The sequence below is a fragment of the Myotis yumanensis genome, unplaced genomic scaffold (genome assembly GCF_028538775.1).
Source record: "Myotis yumanensis isolate MYYU_CA2020_CCGP unplaced genomic scaffold, mMyoYum1.0.hap1 SCAF_11, whole genome shotgun sequence".
Taxonomy (NCBI): domain Eukaryota; kingdom Metazoa; phylum Chordata; class Mammalia; order Chiroptera; family Vespertilionidae; genus Myotis; species Myotis yumanensis.
Window position 1 is genome coordinate 4,480,943 of NW_027223762.1, and position 14,707 is coordinate 4,495,649.

Genomic DNA, 14,707 nt, shown 5'->3' on the forward strand with positions numbered 1-14,707 from the left:
CATCCATTCTCTTCATCACTGACCAGCACAATCACAGCCAGGAGGTGGCTGGCCAAACCCACAAAGGCTGCTTCCTTCTTAGCTGTGAAGGGGACAATCTCAAATACACCACCAAGAGGTGTTTCTCCTCTGCCATCATCACATTATGTGAATTCCTGTGTTCATCCTCACCCTTCCTCATTTGTACAACAGAACAGGAACCCGAAGGCCATGCCTGGCTGACTCCTGGGAGCTTACGTTGTGCAGAAACAAAAAGTACGGGCTGACACTACCACACCTGCAAAGTGACTATGCATTTAACGGGGAGCGATTCCCAGGAGGGAAATTCTACCAGAAGTGCTCTGAGCACACGGGCAGGCTAGGAAGCCTGCTCCATTGTTTAAAACCCAGAAGAGTGCCTGGGAGGGGAAGGCCGTGCGGTGGCCAGCAAAAAGGAAGCAGGTGGTAAGAATACGCCTACCGTGAGAAGAGCTGTACTGGAGAATGCCAGACGTTGGGGCTGGAAAAGAAGAGGCAGAAAAGCGATCAAGGTTCAACAGGGAGGTTTCAGGCAGGCTGCGTGGCTGAAGTCCAACTGCTAGCTGGTCTTACTTACACTGACTGTACAGGTAGAGCAAGTTGTCCAAACTGAGAAACTTTTGAGAGTGAAAAAGATGATTTTAATAATGAAAACATACCCATTTTCACAAGAAGTCATCTCGTTTTTATAAGCCTTTGATGAGGGGAAGGAAAAAAAACGGAAAAATGTTCCCGTTTTTTTCTATTCTCATAGCATACCAAGTATGCCTCAACGGAACTAAATTTCTACCTGATTATTTCTAATACCTGACATCTTTAAAGATATTTGTGTGTTTTTTTCTCCTGACTCTTGCTCATGGTGGCTTGTTTCTTTATGAGAGAGAGAGAGAGAGAGAGAGAGGATGAGTGTGTGTGTGTGTGTGTATGTATACCTTGCTTGCTCATATGCTTTGAAATCCAATTTGTGAGCATTTTTCAAGCCATGGGGTTAGAGGGTCCCTTCCCCCCCGGAAAACTTGTCTTCACTTTCACAAGTACCTGTGAGACTTGGGTCCACTGAGATTCTAAATTATTTCAAAAGTTACAAATTGTGCTGTGCTAGGGTGAGGGACTGCGCCATGGAAGGGTTACAGAATGTTACAGAATGTGCTGGGAGGGGGGACTGACGTATGGAGAAGGATTGTGTTGCCAGGATATGAGGATTGTGTATGTGCTGGGAGGAGGGACTGATGAATGGAGGGGAGTTGCAGGGTTAGGAACCATGGAAGAAAAATTGCTAGATTGTCTTAGACCAGCCAGGTGTGACTCTGTTTACCCCCCCCTTTGTGCTTATGAACTTTCTGTGAGCTTCTAAGGTAACACTGTTTTGTTATAAAAATCATAATGCACACTTGCTCTTTGCCACATGCCGCGAGGCTTCCCAGAGGGGGAAGGTACGGGCTGTGGTCAGCTGGCCAGCTTAATAAACGGCTTTCAAATTTAAATTCTGAGTCGGTGGTCTATCTCGTTGAGCCAACCCATAACATTTGGAGGCCCGCAGCGAGATACCCGGCAGAGAGGAGAGGGACCCCTTACTTAGGGCTGGAGGCTCTCCCCCGGCAGGGGTGAGAGGGACCCCCTATTTAAGGCAGGAGGCTCTCCCCCAGCAGGGGTGAGAGGGACCCCCTATTTAAGGCAGGAGGCTCTCCCCCAGCAGGGGTGAGAGGGACCCCTTGTTTAGGGCAGGAGGCTCTCCCCCGGAAGGGAGGAGAGGGACCCCCTATTCAAGGCAGGAGGCTCTCCCCCAGTTGTCGCCGGGCACTCAGCGAGATACCCCACACCTGTGGAGAACGATTACCAAGGAGGCCTCCAGTCCACCCAAAACTTTCAATTCGGAAACCAAGCCACCTGGACTCTCGAGAGAGGTAAGGACCGGTCGTTAAACAGGAATTGGGACGTCCCACGGAAGGACCTATACGGAGGGCTGGACGCAGCGGTACTCCTGGTCCTGACCCTCGGCCACGACGGTGGCCGGGGTCCCTGGTTCGTGCGGCTGTAGGCTGCACTGGGTTTGTCTGTCTGGTATTTGTTTGTCTTGGTATTTGTTGTCAAGAAGTTGTCTGCTTCTGTGCACACCCTGCTGCAATGTTTTTTGAAAATTTTCAGGACTCCAAGGAGCAAGCTGCAGGTTCCGGGCAACCTTAGGTTGCATTTGGCTGATTTATTTTGTCTTTGTTCTTTGTTGTCTTTGTCTTTGTCAAATGGGATAGGGTCAGTCATCTTTGTCGACCCCCTATCAGTCAGGCCCACTCTGGGTGAGTGGAAGGGGAGCTTGATCACCTCCCGGGAAGCTATAGAGCTCCCTCAGGAATCAGGAAATGGTTAGGAATTGGGTGGATTGTTTAAACTCTGAGTGAATGTCTGGTGAAAGTGTGTGAGTGTGGAGGGAGGGGGCCTGCCCTCTCCTCTCCTTTATGTGGCTCCACGACTTCGGTTACGGAGTCCGAGTGGGCCCCAACCTGCGGTTCCGCGATTCGTCATATGGCATAACGGTGACTCACCCCCATGTGGAGGTGACCAGGCCCGGGGTTTATACGGGTGCACCTTAGCTACGACGAATCTAAGCTCCCAAGGGACGCGGCCAGGCGGGCACCTGCGTGAGGATCTGTGAAAACAGGTCACCCCTTCCCTTGTCTGTCTCTCGCCACCGGTCATCATGGGGTCGGGGCAAAGTTTGTTTGTGTGGGACTGGCCAAATTACTACAGAGAAGGGAGACTGGATACAGCTCCAGCCTGGGCTGGTCTATTAAGAAAGTGTAAATCATTACTGGTCTGTGTAAAGTAAGAGCTACTTTGATTTATCCTGCTTTCTGTTGATACGCTTGGCTGAACGTTTGGGCTGGCCCCTTGGCAGTCTGCAAAGTCTCTCGGCAGCTGCGAGAATTATTTTTCTCAGACTCTTTTGTTCACTGTTAAGGAGAATCAGCCCACTTAGTTAATAAAGATTTCTGTCTATCAGCTGCTCTTACCTAGGTTGTAATTTACTGTATTAAACTGAAGTTCTAGGGTAAATTTAAAGGTTATAATGTTAATGCTTTTGATTTACAGTGATTCTGTGAATGGGAGTGGCCCACTTTCCAGGAAGGGTGGCCGGATGCAGGGTCTTTTGATCTGACCACTGCCTACCGGGTCCATTACGTCATAACGGCCGCCCGGGGCATCCTAATCAAATTCCTTATATTCAAGTTTAGGTTGACATATTGTCCAAGAAACCCCGGTAAATGAGGGCTTGCCTCCCGAGGAAAAATTGGGACAGAGACAGACAATTCTTTTGGCCGGGCCCCAGAAGGGAAAAGCTCCCCCGGTCCTTCAGGGAGAGAGGGGGAGAACCTCCAGGACCTTGCGACATCTGCCAGTCCTGCAGTTCCTACGGTAGGCCGGCCCTCTAGATCTGGGGCTAGACAGGCAGCCCTCTGGGGAAGCAAGGCAGACCAAGGCGCTATTCCCAGCTCCAGACCAGATTGGGGAGTGAATGAACAAAGAAGGGAGGCTGGATGCCTAAGCTGCCTGCAGTGGCCCTAAAAAAAGAAAAAAAAGAAGCAGCAGCAGCAGTAGCAGCGAGAAAGTACTTGGGCCTTTGGCTTGCAGGCTACAGCAGTTAAGCCGTAAGCCAGTGACTGGTACTAGCCTTCCTACAGCCCCAGGAATAGAGCAGCAAGCCTGAGATCTATGAAAGCTGCAGATAGAGTTAGTAAAAGCTCCCTGCTTGCAAATGTACTGAAAGGGTTTAGTACCTGTTGCTGCTGGAAGAGGAGGGGCTGATATCCCCTTCCAGTACATTCCCTTCAAAGAGGCCTGGTCACTGTTCTGCCATAAAGGGGACTGGTGGGAAGACAAGGAAAGCAGGGCCCTGTAACTAATAAACAGAGAAGGGCACTCTCCCTAGACCTGGGAGCCATCAGGACTTTGAAATTCTCCAAGAGAGGAGAAGTCTGACTCAGAGACTGGCCGAAAAATCGTTGGGTTAGGAGGACCGGAGGCTGCATATTGAACTTATAGACTGCAATTTGCTAGGCAGAGGTCCAAGCCCAGTTGTATAGGGATTAAGCTACCTATGTACAGCAAAACAACTTTCTCCTGTGCCAGAATACATTTTAAGGAAATTGGACAAGCTGTATTTGTGGCTAGAAAGAACTGGCCTATGTGTAAACTGTCCTGGAAAAAGGCTATGTGGAATGAACCCAAAAAGTAAAAGGTGTCTAGCTGCCGAGAGGGCAGTTGCCCAGGTGGGCAAAGAAGAATACCCATTAAATTTTGGTCTCTATTGAGAGACAGTTGACAGTTAGCAACCTGTATACTGTCTTACAGGCCTGTGTGACCATGCCCATGTCAGGGGTGGCACAAAACCTCAACTGTAGGAAACTGGGGAAGGCCTGTCTAGAACAGAGGGGTTAATAAAGTGGTGAATACTAGCCCTCTGTTACAGGAATTACAGACCCTGTGAGGTCCTATGACATATAAGACCCTGTAGGGAAATAAAGCTCCTTTAGTCCATTCTGAAAGAACAAATAAAAGACAGATTAAAGGCTCTGTTTCCCTCCAGGCAACCCAACTGGAACCCCAATAGTGAGAGGGGAAAGGAGGCTCTCGATCGGTATCGCCAGACTCTATTAGGGGGCATCCGAGCTGCTGCTTGGAGACCCACAAACCTCTCTAAGGTGACAGAGACAGTCCAGGGGCCTAACCCTGATGCCCTGGAAAGTCGGAGGGCTGTCAATGTTGCATTTGTTTCCCAGTCGGCCCCAAATATTAGGAAAAAATGACAAAAGTTAAAAGGCTTTGAGGGGAAATCAATCTCTAAGTTGGTTGAGGTGGCCCAGAAGGTTTTTGACAATCAGGAGGACCCAACAGCAGGTTTAAACACCCGGATGGCCAAGGTCCTCCTGTCCCTGAGCGAGGAGGAAGGCCCAAGGGGCCGGAGAGACAACAAGGGCAAAGAAAAGCCTCGCGGAAGAAAAGGAGTCCAACCCAGGCTTGGGAAAAATCAATGTGCATTTTGCAGAAAGGAAGGACATTGGAAAAGGGAGTGCCCTGAACGTGTGGGGGAACCGACTCCCTCCCATGCTGGTGGAGGAGGTGGATTGGGGTTGTCGGGGCTCAGCTGGCCCCCAGGAGCCCAGAATGACCCTGACAGTGAGGGGCCAAAAGGTGGACTTCCTTGTGGAACTCATAGCACTCACTCAGGCCCTCTGGTAGGGAAAGGGAAAAAGAGTAAACATTCCAGCTTCCTGAAAACAGCTGCCTTGAGCCCTGCCACACTCCTCCCTGACGAGAAGGCAGAGGCCCCTTTGCCTGACTGCAAGGAGACACTGACTACCCTCACTTCCCTCTGTGAGGACCTTGTGGACCAGCCCTGCAGAATCCGGATGAGACCCTCTACACGGACGACGGGAGCAGCTTCGTAGAGGAAGGTACCCGGTAGCGGGGGGCACATGAGGAGGATCCAGGGGAGATCTAAGAAGCCCTGGTAAGCGCCCCGGCACTGGCCCTGCCAGACCTACCCAGGGACTACAGGGATATATCTCCTCACACTGCCCTTACAGGAGGACACGGGAGCCACCTTAAAGAAGTCTCCTGACCTCAGGAGGAAAGGAAAAAGCTCCTGAGATACTTAACCACCTGGCAGCCATATAGGGGCCAAGGAAGTGACTAAAAGACCAGTAGGGCCCCTAGAAGTTCTCGTAGCCCTGCCAGCACGAAGGCTCCCAGAGAAGCCTACTCATCTGCCAGAGGAGCAGAGGCTAGCTGAGAAACTAAGGGCCCGGGAAGGAGAGGCTGAATGGCTAATTCTGCCAAATGGGAGGCCTATAATGCCAGAAGCCCTGGGGCAGACCATCACTTCCCAGACCCACCAGAGCACCCACCTCAGGGGAATGAAGCTATCAGAACTACTGGGAAGAGAATTTTACATCCCAGGGCTCCAGAAAATATCTCAAGAGTTGGCTAGAAGGTGCCAAGTGTGTGCCCGAATGAATCAAGGGCCCCCTGTTGTGGCCGCGCAGGGACAGCGATTCTGAGGTCAGAACCCCGGAGAACACTGGGAAGTGGACTTCACCGAGATACCAGGAGGACAAGGAGGGTGTAAATACTTGCTGGTTTTCATTGATACCTTCTCTGGGTGGCCTGAGGCATACCCAACCAAGGCAGAGACAGCACAGGTAGTAGTTAGAAAACTCCTCACTGAAATTGTCCCCCGGTTTAGCCTGCCACTATGCATGGGGTCCGACGATGGCCTGGCGTTTATCGCCAATGTTACAATCCATAGTTAAGCCCCTAAGAGTTACTTGAAAATTGCATTGTGTTTATAGACCACAGAGTTCTGGACAGGTAGAGAGAATAAATTGGATCTTAAAGAAAACATTAACTAAGTTAAAATTAGAGACTGGCGAAAACTGGGTAAGTCTCCTTCCTTTTGCCCTCCTCAGAGCTAGGTGCACCCCGTATATAAAAGGACTCACCCCTTTTGAAATTATGTTTGGTAGGCCGCCACCTCTTCTTCCCCGCCTAAGGGAGGAAGAAATTGCCCAGCCGTCTACCCAAAGTTTGCTTAAGTCCTTACAGGCTTTGCAGAGCAGCGCCACGTCAGCATGACGGGTGGTGAGAGCCATTCGGGAGGAGGACGTGCTGAGATCCAGTCCAACACAGCCTGCCTTCTCTCTGGGTGACCTCGTCTGGGTGAAACGGCACGACCCTGGCAGCCTGGAACCTAGATGGGCTGGACCCTACCAGGTGGTGCTGAGCACTCCAACCACCATCAAAGTCGCAGGAAAGAGGCACTAGAAATTGTAACCCCGTCCTCCTCATGCCTCTCACCTGGTGAACTGACCAATGGGAAGGAGAAAGACATAGAAACTAAGACTCTATGTCAGTGGCCGAGACCCTGGCCAATTCTTCACCATCAAATGCCAGACTCTTCCCCGGCGGCTTGACCCCTACATTGCCAAATGCCTCCTCAATTTCATAACGTAGAGGAGGGCGCTGAATCAAAGATTTGATTCGGGCATAAGACCAGTAGGGAATGTGCTAGGGTGAGGGACTGCGCCATGGAAGGGTTACAGAATGTTACAGAATGTGCTGGGAGGGGGGACTGACGTATGGAGAAGGATTGTGTTGCCAGGATATGAGGATTGTGTATGTGCTGGGAGGAGGGACTGATGAATGGAGGGGAGTTGCAGGGTTAGGAACCATGGAAGAAAAATTGCTAGATTGTCTTAGACCAGCCAGGTGTGACTCTGTTTACCCCCCCCTTTGTGCTTATGAACTTTCTGTGAGCTTCTAAGGTAACACTGTTTTGTTATAAAAATCATAATGCACACTTGCTCTTTGCCACATGCCGCGAGGCTTCCCAGAGGGGGAAGGTACGGGCTGTGGTCAGCTGGCCAGCTTAATAAACGGCTTTCAAATTTAAATTCTGAGTCGGTGGTCTATCTCGTTGAGCCAACCCATAACAGTGCTGCGCTAAGTACGGCCAGGGGTGAACCTGGGTTGGGGGGGCGGGGGGCCCGGGGGGAGGCGGTGAAGGATTAAAGAAGACAGACAAGAGAAGAAAGCCGGCGCTAGATGGGACACTGCTCTCGGATGGAGAGACAGTGCCACCACCTACAAACCGAGTCTTTATTTTATAGCCAGGTCCCATGAGGCAAAGTCAGGGCAAGATCAAGATCTTTACAATGTTCTTGTGGGTTTTGAATCTACTCAATTACATGCACCTGATCAAGCTTTGTTTACTTGCTGCACCTCCCGCAGCCCACATCACTCAGCCACATGGGACCACAGGTTCGGACCATAAGGTCAAGCTTACAACCTCAGCCTTTGGCTATCATTGTGCTGGGAGGGCTTTGCCCTCCAAGCTGGGACTTGCACGTGGCTTTGCCACGAGAGGACTGTGCCCTCTCATTAGTCCGAGGCTTGAACCTGTCCAAACGCTGTAGCCACTCTCCACAACAAATCATGTAAATTCAGGCCCCAATCTTGAAAAAGGACCAGGCTGTTTTCACAAATCTTCAGACTTTTACATCCACTCGGATTCCAGGCGGAGCGGACAAGTCTGGTTGCTGTCTGACTCGGTTTTATTTTCACTGTGTAGCTCTTCTCAGGCCCTACCTTTATGTGGGGTGATCAGTGACCCAACACCCTTCCTTTCACAGATCCCTGGCTTTGATCCTGGCCTCCCCCTCCCACCCTACCTCAGCCCTGAGATCAAATCTCCACCCGCCTCCCCCAAGCAACTGATGATGTCACTGCTTGCTTCTATGGAATCTTCTGCCTATTGCCTGGAATCAGGGTTTCCTTTACTTTCTGACAAATTCATCTATTCATTTTTAATATATTTTTAATATATTTTTATTGATTTCAGAGAGGGAGAGGGAGAGAGAGATAGAAACATCAATGATGAGAGAGAATCATAGATTGGCTGCCTCCTACACGCCTCCCACTGGGGATTGAGCCCTCAACCTGGACTGTGCTCTGACCAGGAATTGAACCCTGACCTCCTGATTCATAGGTCGACACTCAAAACCACTGAGCGTCCACCAGCTGGGCTCATCGGTTCATTTTTAAGGTTGTGGTTTTGTTTTTACGTGTTAGCGAGTGCTCTGGGCTTTTGTGGGAGTCTTTCAGGATGTCCTGTCTGACAGATTGCCAGAAGTGAAACACCCTGAACCTCAGAGAGGGAAGCCCAAGGGGGAAGGCTTTCTTGGAATTTGGCCACAAACAGCCCTGCAGCTCCCAGGTGCGCAGGCCACACCGGCAGGTCCACGAGGCACCACAGCGGCTCCAAAGGGGCGGACTGGCAGCGCCCAGGAGGAATGCACGTGTTTGCCAACATGCACGAGATGCCTCTGGGCTCCCCAGCAGGGGTTGGTAGGGGAGTTTACAAAAGACTGAGGCTCCTATGTCACCAGCTGGAGCAGGACCAGTGACATGACAGTGTTTCTCGTTACAGCGATGACTACCATTCATGTCCACAGTCTGGGGTCGCCTGGGGAGTCTCAGATAACACCGATCCTTCAAAAATCCCATAGGCAGCTACAAAACCAAAATACTGTCATTCTTTGCAGACAGGGACAATGGCTTTTTAAAGCCAGGTTGCAGGTAGGCCCTGAGTACTACAATTGTATTGACTGCATGAATTATTCATGGTTATGTTGAGTCTATTACAGATTAACCCTTTTGGCTTAAAAAAAAGAGAGACTGCAGCTTTAAAAAATCATTTATTTCCTCCAGCAAAATAATCGAGGCTCAAGAAAACGTTCTCCCCATAAGTGGATCATTCATGAGCTCTGATCTTTTTTCTCCTGTGGTAATGAAATTATGGCCAAGTCCTTCACTTTATCCTTGAGCTTCCTCTAATAAAAAATGACAGGGGAAACATTCACCAACAGAACAAGGATTCAGTGAAGCCGATGAGGAATTAATAATGTGTTTTGATAAGGCCAAGTACTAACTGAACATGTAGAAGCTATTAAAACATTAGGATCCGACCTCTCTGGCAAAGCTAAATTAAACATCAAGGATTAAGGACCATTTGCGGCGGAATTATGAAATGTCTCTCCACTTTAATGATGTTCGCTTCTCGGTGGAATTTCATGCAGCAAACTGTTTCCTGTCGAAGTCCTCATCATTTTCGGTTTCTGTTTAGATAAAAATGAATGCCCAATATCAAATTCTTACAGTTTTTAAAGTCTACCTTGTTATTTAAATGCAATTTTAACCCAGGACAGACATACATTAATGATTTAAAAGGACGCTTGGCAGCCAAATTAAGCCCTGAAGGAATTAACTAACTAACTAAATAAATAAATAAAAATTCAAGGCATTTAGGGAGAGACAAAAGTCTTTACCAATCTTAAGTAACCAAGTAAGACCGTGGTTCTCAACCTTGGCTGCCCATTAGAATCACCTGGGAATCTTTTTAAAATCCTGATTTCTGGGCCTCATCCTCCGGAAATTCTGTTTCTCTGTTATGGGGTGGGGCCACAACATGAGTAACAAAGAAACAATTTGTTGGCATTCAAAGGAATGGCTTTGTTCAGAGCTACACTTGCAGCAGCTTTCCCATGTTCCCAGTCTTATCATTGTAACATCATCGGTACCTAAGCCCAGGCAGTATAAATATCCGTATCAAAATTAGTTTCTCCGGGCATTTTTTAAAATTCTTGACCTGCCTGGCTGGCGTGGCTCAGTAGTTGTGTGTCGACCTATGAACCAGGAGGTCATGATTCGATTCCTGGTCAGGGCACATGCCCTGGTTGTGGGCTTGATCCCCAGTGTGGGACATGCAGGAGGCAGCCGGTCAATGATTCTCTCTCATCATGGATGTTTCTCTCTCTCTCTCTCCCTTCCTCTCTGAAATCAATAAAAAATATATTTTTAAAAAATCTTGACCATCTTTATCCCCTCCCCCTTTTTAAAGTATATCACGTTGTCTTGTTTCGGTCTGCATTAAATAAAAACCCAAGCCTTTGCTAACAGGAAAAGCTGTGATCAGTCTTCACGGACGGGAAGGAGGGAGGGTGAAGCAAGGACGCTGGGGCGGCGGCTGAGAAGACAGGCCCGCGGCCTGTGTGTGATGCACAGCGAGTCTCTCCTGCAGGTCACGGGACTCGAGGGTCCTGGCAGAGCTGGGGCGGCTGCATTCTGACCACTTATTCGTCTGGAGCACAGTCTGTTCTTAAACACCGACCACCCCCAGGCCAAGTTCTCCTGTTCAGACTCCGAAAGCAGTACCATTTCCCCAGGAGCCGTCAGCATCAGTCACAGGGCCTGAGGAGCCCTCAGGGTGGCGGGGGTGGGACAGGGAGTGACATTCAGGCCCCGCCGACCAGTCAGCATCCCACCATCAATCACGTCCCTGCCCGGCTGGCTTCTAATGAGCCCGCCACCATGAGTGAGGTCTCTCTTTCTGTTTTACGGCCCCTCTGAAACTCATCGCGGGCTGTCCTTTGTCTCTCTCTCCCCATATATCTGGAGTGATGGGCTTTATGGCCACTTCTTCGGGGGAGAGAGAATTATAGAGCTCCGGATTTATGTCTGTTTGCCGGGCCCCCTCCGGTCCACGCACTGCAAGGTGAAAGCTGGGGCAGCGCAAACGATGTCGCCCTCTCATAGATCTGGCCCAGTTGCTGACAGCTTATTTTGACAAAGGCGTAAAATTCAATGACTCTGGCTCAGCCGAGAAGCTGGAGGAAATTCAGAGGGGAAAAAGAGGATGTTTAAACGTGAGCCATCTCCAAACGGCTCTCTGAATCAGGTAAATTGTGAAAAATAGGCTAAGCAAGCTGAGCCAACAAATTTAATGGCAACAATAGCTGGGGTAGAAGGGACATGATTTATCCCTGAGGCCACTGTACAAAAATACCTTTCCCTGATATGGAGGGATTATCACCGGCTACTTGAACAGATACCAAGCCGTCAGGGAAGAAGTGGGTTGTGGGAGCCTCCAATGAGCCTTGTCTACCTGCCCTCACACCTCTGTGTATTTCCACGCTGAATGGGCATCTGTGGCCATTGCAGAAGTGACAGTGGGTGGCTTTGATGGCTAGGTCATGAGATATCCCTCACTTGGCTTCATTCTCAAGCTCACTTGTTTTGGTGGCCAGGGCGTGGGGTAGGGGTGCCAGCAGCCATCTCCTGAGAACCTTCCAGCAGCCCAGGATGAGGTCCCTGCTGGACGGTCACCAGGGCCAGCTGCCTTTACCAGCTGAGCCGCCCTCAGCAGCCTCAGATGCTGGCAGTCCCGGCCAGGAGCCCAGCCAAGCGGCTCCTGCACCCCCTCGCCATGCAAGCGGCAAGTGGTCATGAGTGTTTGCACTTTGAGTCACTAGATTTTGAGGCGATTTGTCCTGTAGTAAGAGATAACTAATGGGGGCATGTAATGAAGATTACCTTCAACCAAGTGGGGCAAAAACACAAAACGAAGAAGACGGATGTTTATTTCTCGCCCAGGTAAGAACCTGAAAGCCACAGTTTCGGCTAGCACGGCGCTCCTGGGTGTCAGGGACTCAAGGCCCTTCTCTTGTTTCATTCCGCTGTCCTCAGTACATGGGTCTCTTCTCATGGTCCCATATGGCTGCTCCGGCGCCAGCCATTACATCCCTATTCCAGCCAACAGGACGGAGGAAGAGCTAGGAGGACATGCCATCTCCCTTAAGGACACTTCTGTTGACAGGCCACAGGCAAGAACGCAGGGGTATGGCCATGCCGAGCTATCAGGGGAGGCTGGGAAAGGAAGTCGTTATTCTGGGCAGCCGTATGTCCAGCTGAAAGCCAGAAATTTAAGGAAAAGGAGAAATAATTATTGGGGCAAACTAGCAGTTTGGAGATTGACACTAATCAGGATTTGCTGCAAGGAGCTAGCTGAGCTGAATAGGAATGAGACAGCAAGGGGGAAGGGGACTGTGTGCCTTTGGGATGACTGGGCCACAGAGTCCTTCCCAGGGCCTATCCTCCTTCACTGCCCTGGGCAACTGAAGGGCATATTTCTGAAGTCTGTCCTCGGAGTAGTATGTTCTGCAGCGAGCTATTGATAGCTTACTTGGAAATTCAGAGCACATTCTTCTGGGTCCATGGATAACATAGTGAAGTTACTATGATATCCTGGGGTCCAAAAGATCCAGTTGTGTAAGATGTGGGGTGATTGTGCAGTTACAGAAATACGCTGGGGGAAGGGTACCAGGGAAGTCCCAAGCTGGGAGTTTTAACACAGGTTCAAATGTCACCTGGCTCCGCTGCACTGTGGCGCCACCTAGTGGTAGTTGTCTTCCCACCTAGCTATGTAGCTGGGTTCCTCGGAACAGGTAAGGGGATTGATTCCAGGGCTGTCTCCAGGTTAGCAGGTGCCCATTTAATCAGCCTGTTCTGGGGAGAGTGGACCAGAAAGATACTGGACTGGGGGTACCCATACTTTATGGTTTGGTGAAAGGGTTGCCTGCTACTTCTCTGCCTGGTCTCGTCCTACCTGCCAAGGAGGATAGCCAATCACATTTTGTCCCAATTCACATTATTGAAGGCATTAGAGCTTTCTCTCTCTCTCTCTCTCTCTCTCTCTCTCTCTCTCGTTTATATTTATTAAAGCAGTATATTAAATGAGTTAAACTTGATACATCATAAGCAGAAACCATTTCCTATTACCCTGAAACCCTCTCTCTGGGCTATTTCTTTCCCTGGCCTAGATGGAGCCTCTAGCATGTTCCAGGGTTTTTCTGGTCACTCTCAGTTAGTGAAAAGTTGTCTGGTTACACTCAGCACCAGTATAGCCACATATCTGCACTTAAACAGTGCAGTGATAAAAATCCACAACTTTAACCAAAACTATAGCCTCCCCCCCCCCGCCCCCCGCCCCCCGCTCCCCGCCCCGCTTGCAATGAGGTGGAGGGTGTGGTCAGCCTCTTCCCTGCCCACCCCTCTCCCACTAGCTGCTGTTTCTGAGCCCGCCTGGGACGGGGGCGGGGGCCAGATGAGGTGGGGGACATACCCACCTTCACTTGGTGCCATGGTGATGCGCTGCTGTGCTCTCTGTTTCCATCACACTCAAGGCTGATTCTTCCACTCAGTGGGTACTTTTTGGGATTATCTTGGAGATTCTTCTGCTGGTCTTCTCCAAGGGCCACTTACACGAGGCAGGTGATAGATGCCTGTCCTCCAGTTATAAGATGAACACAGCTGGGTTCTTGGTGGGGGGCTGTCTGTGTGATGCATCATGGAGCTTCTCTAGGCAGCTCTCTTGGGCACATTCTGTGTGCAGAGAGCTGCAGGTCCACTCTCCAAGGCCCAGGTGGCCCTCAGAGGAGAAAGCCACGTGTTTGGAGACGTGGTCTGCTTCCCCAGCAGCCCTCCCCCCTCCCTCTGTCTCTTTTCCCGCCCAGCCACCTGGAAGCTCGCCAACCATAGCCTCTCGTCGCATGGCTCTGCTTCCCAGACTCCAGAGACCAAAAGTCCCCTGAGCAGTCCCCTGGCAAATGCTTTCTCCTCTGAGGGAGGAAACATGCCCCAGTGCTTCAACGACTCTCTTCAGAAGAGCTTTTCTCTAACTTGCACCTTCAAGCCTTTTATATGTTTAAGACGGGGATTGGCTCAAGGCACAAGAATCAGATTTCCGATTTCCCTTTTGTCAGTCCCCCACAATCTGTGATCCTGTGGCTGTCTTTGGAATGTGGGGTACATGGCATCTTTTCAGAACAGATACATTGAATAATTTCAGGGGTTATCACTCATGTAAACTTATATGACATACAAGGAGGATATAAAACACAGTGTGAAGGTGGCCCTGGAGGTGGGAAGCTGCTGGCCTGATGTATCATCCTTGGCTGTTGGAGCGTCAGGTGAATCCTGTTATATGTAACTAGAGGCCCGGTGCACGAATTCGTGCGGGGGGGGGGGGGTGTGGGGACGGGGGAGAGTTATCCCTAAGCCTGGCCTGCACCCTCTCCAATCCAGGACCACTCGGGGAATGTCCGACTGCCTCTCGCAATCTGGGACTGCTGGCTCCTAATCACTCACCTACCAGCCTGCCTCATTGCCCCTAACCCCTCTGCCTGCCTGCCTGATCACCCCCTAACCACCTCTGCCTGCCTGCCTGATCACCCCTAACTGCTCCCCTACCGGCCTGATCGCCCCTAACCGCCTCTGCCTCGTCCCACACCCAGCACCC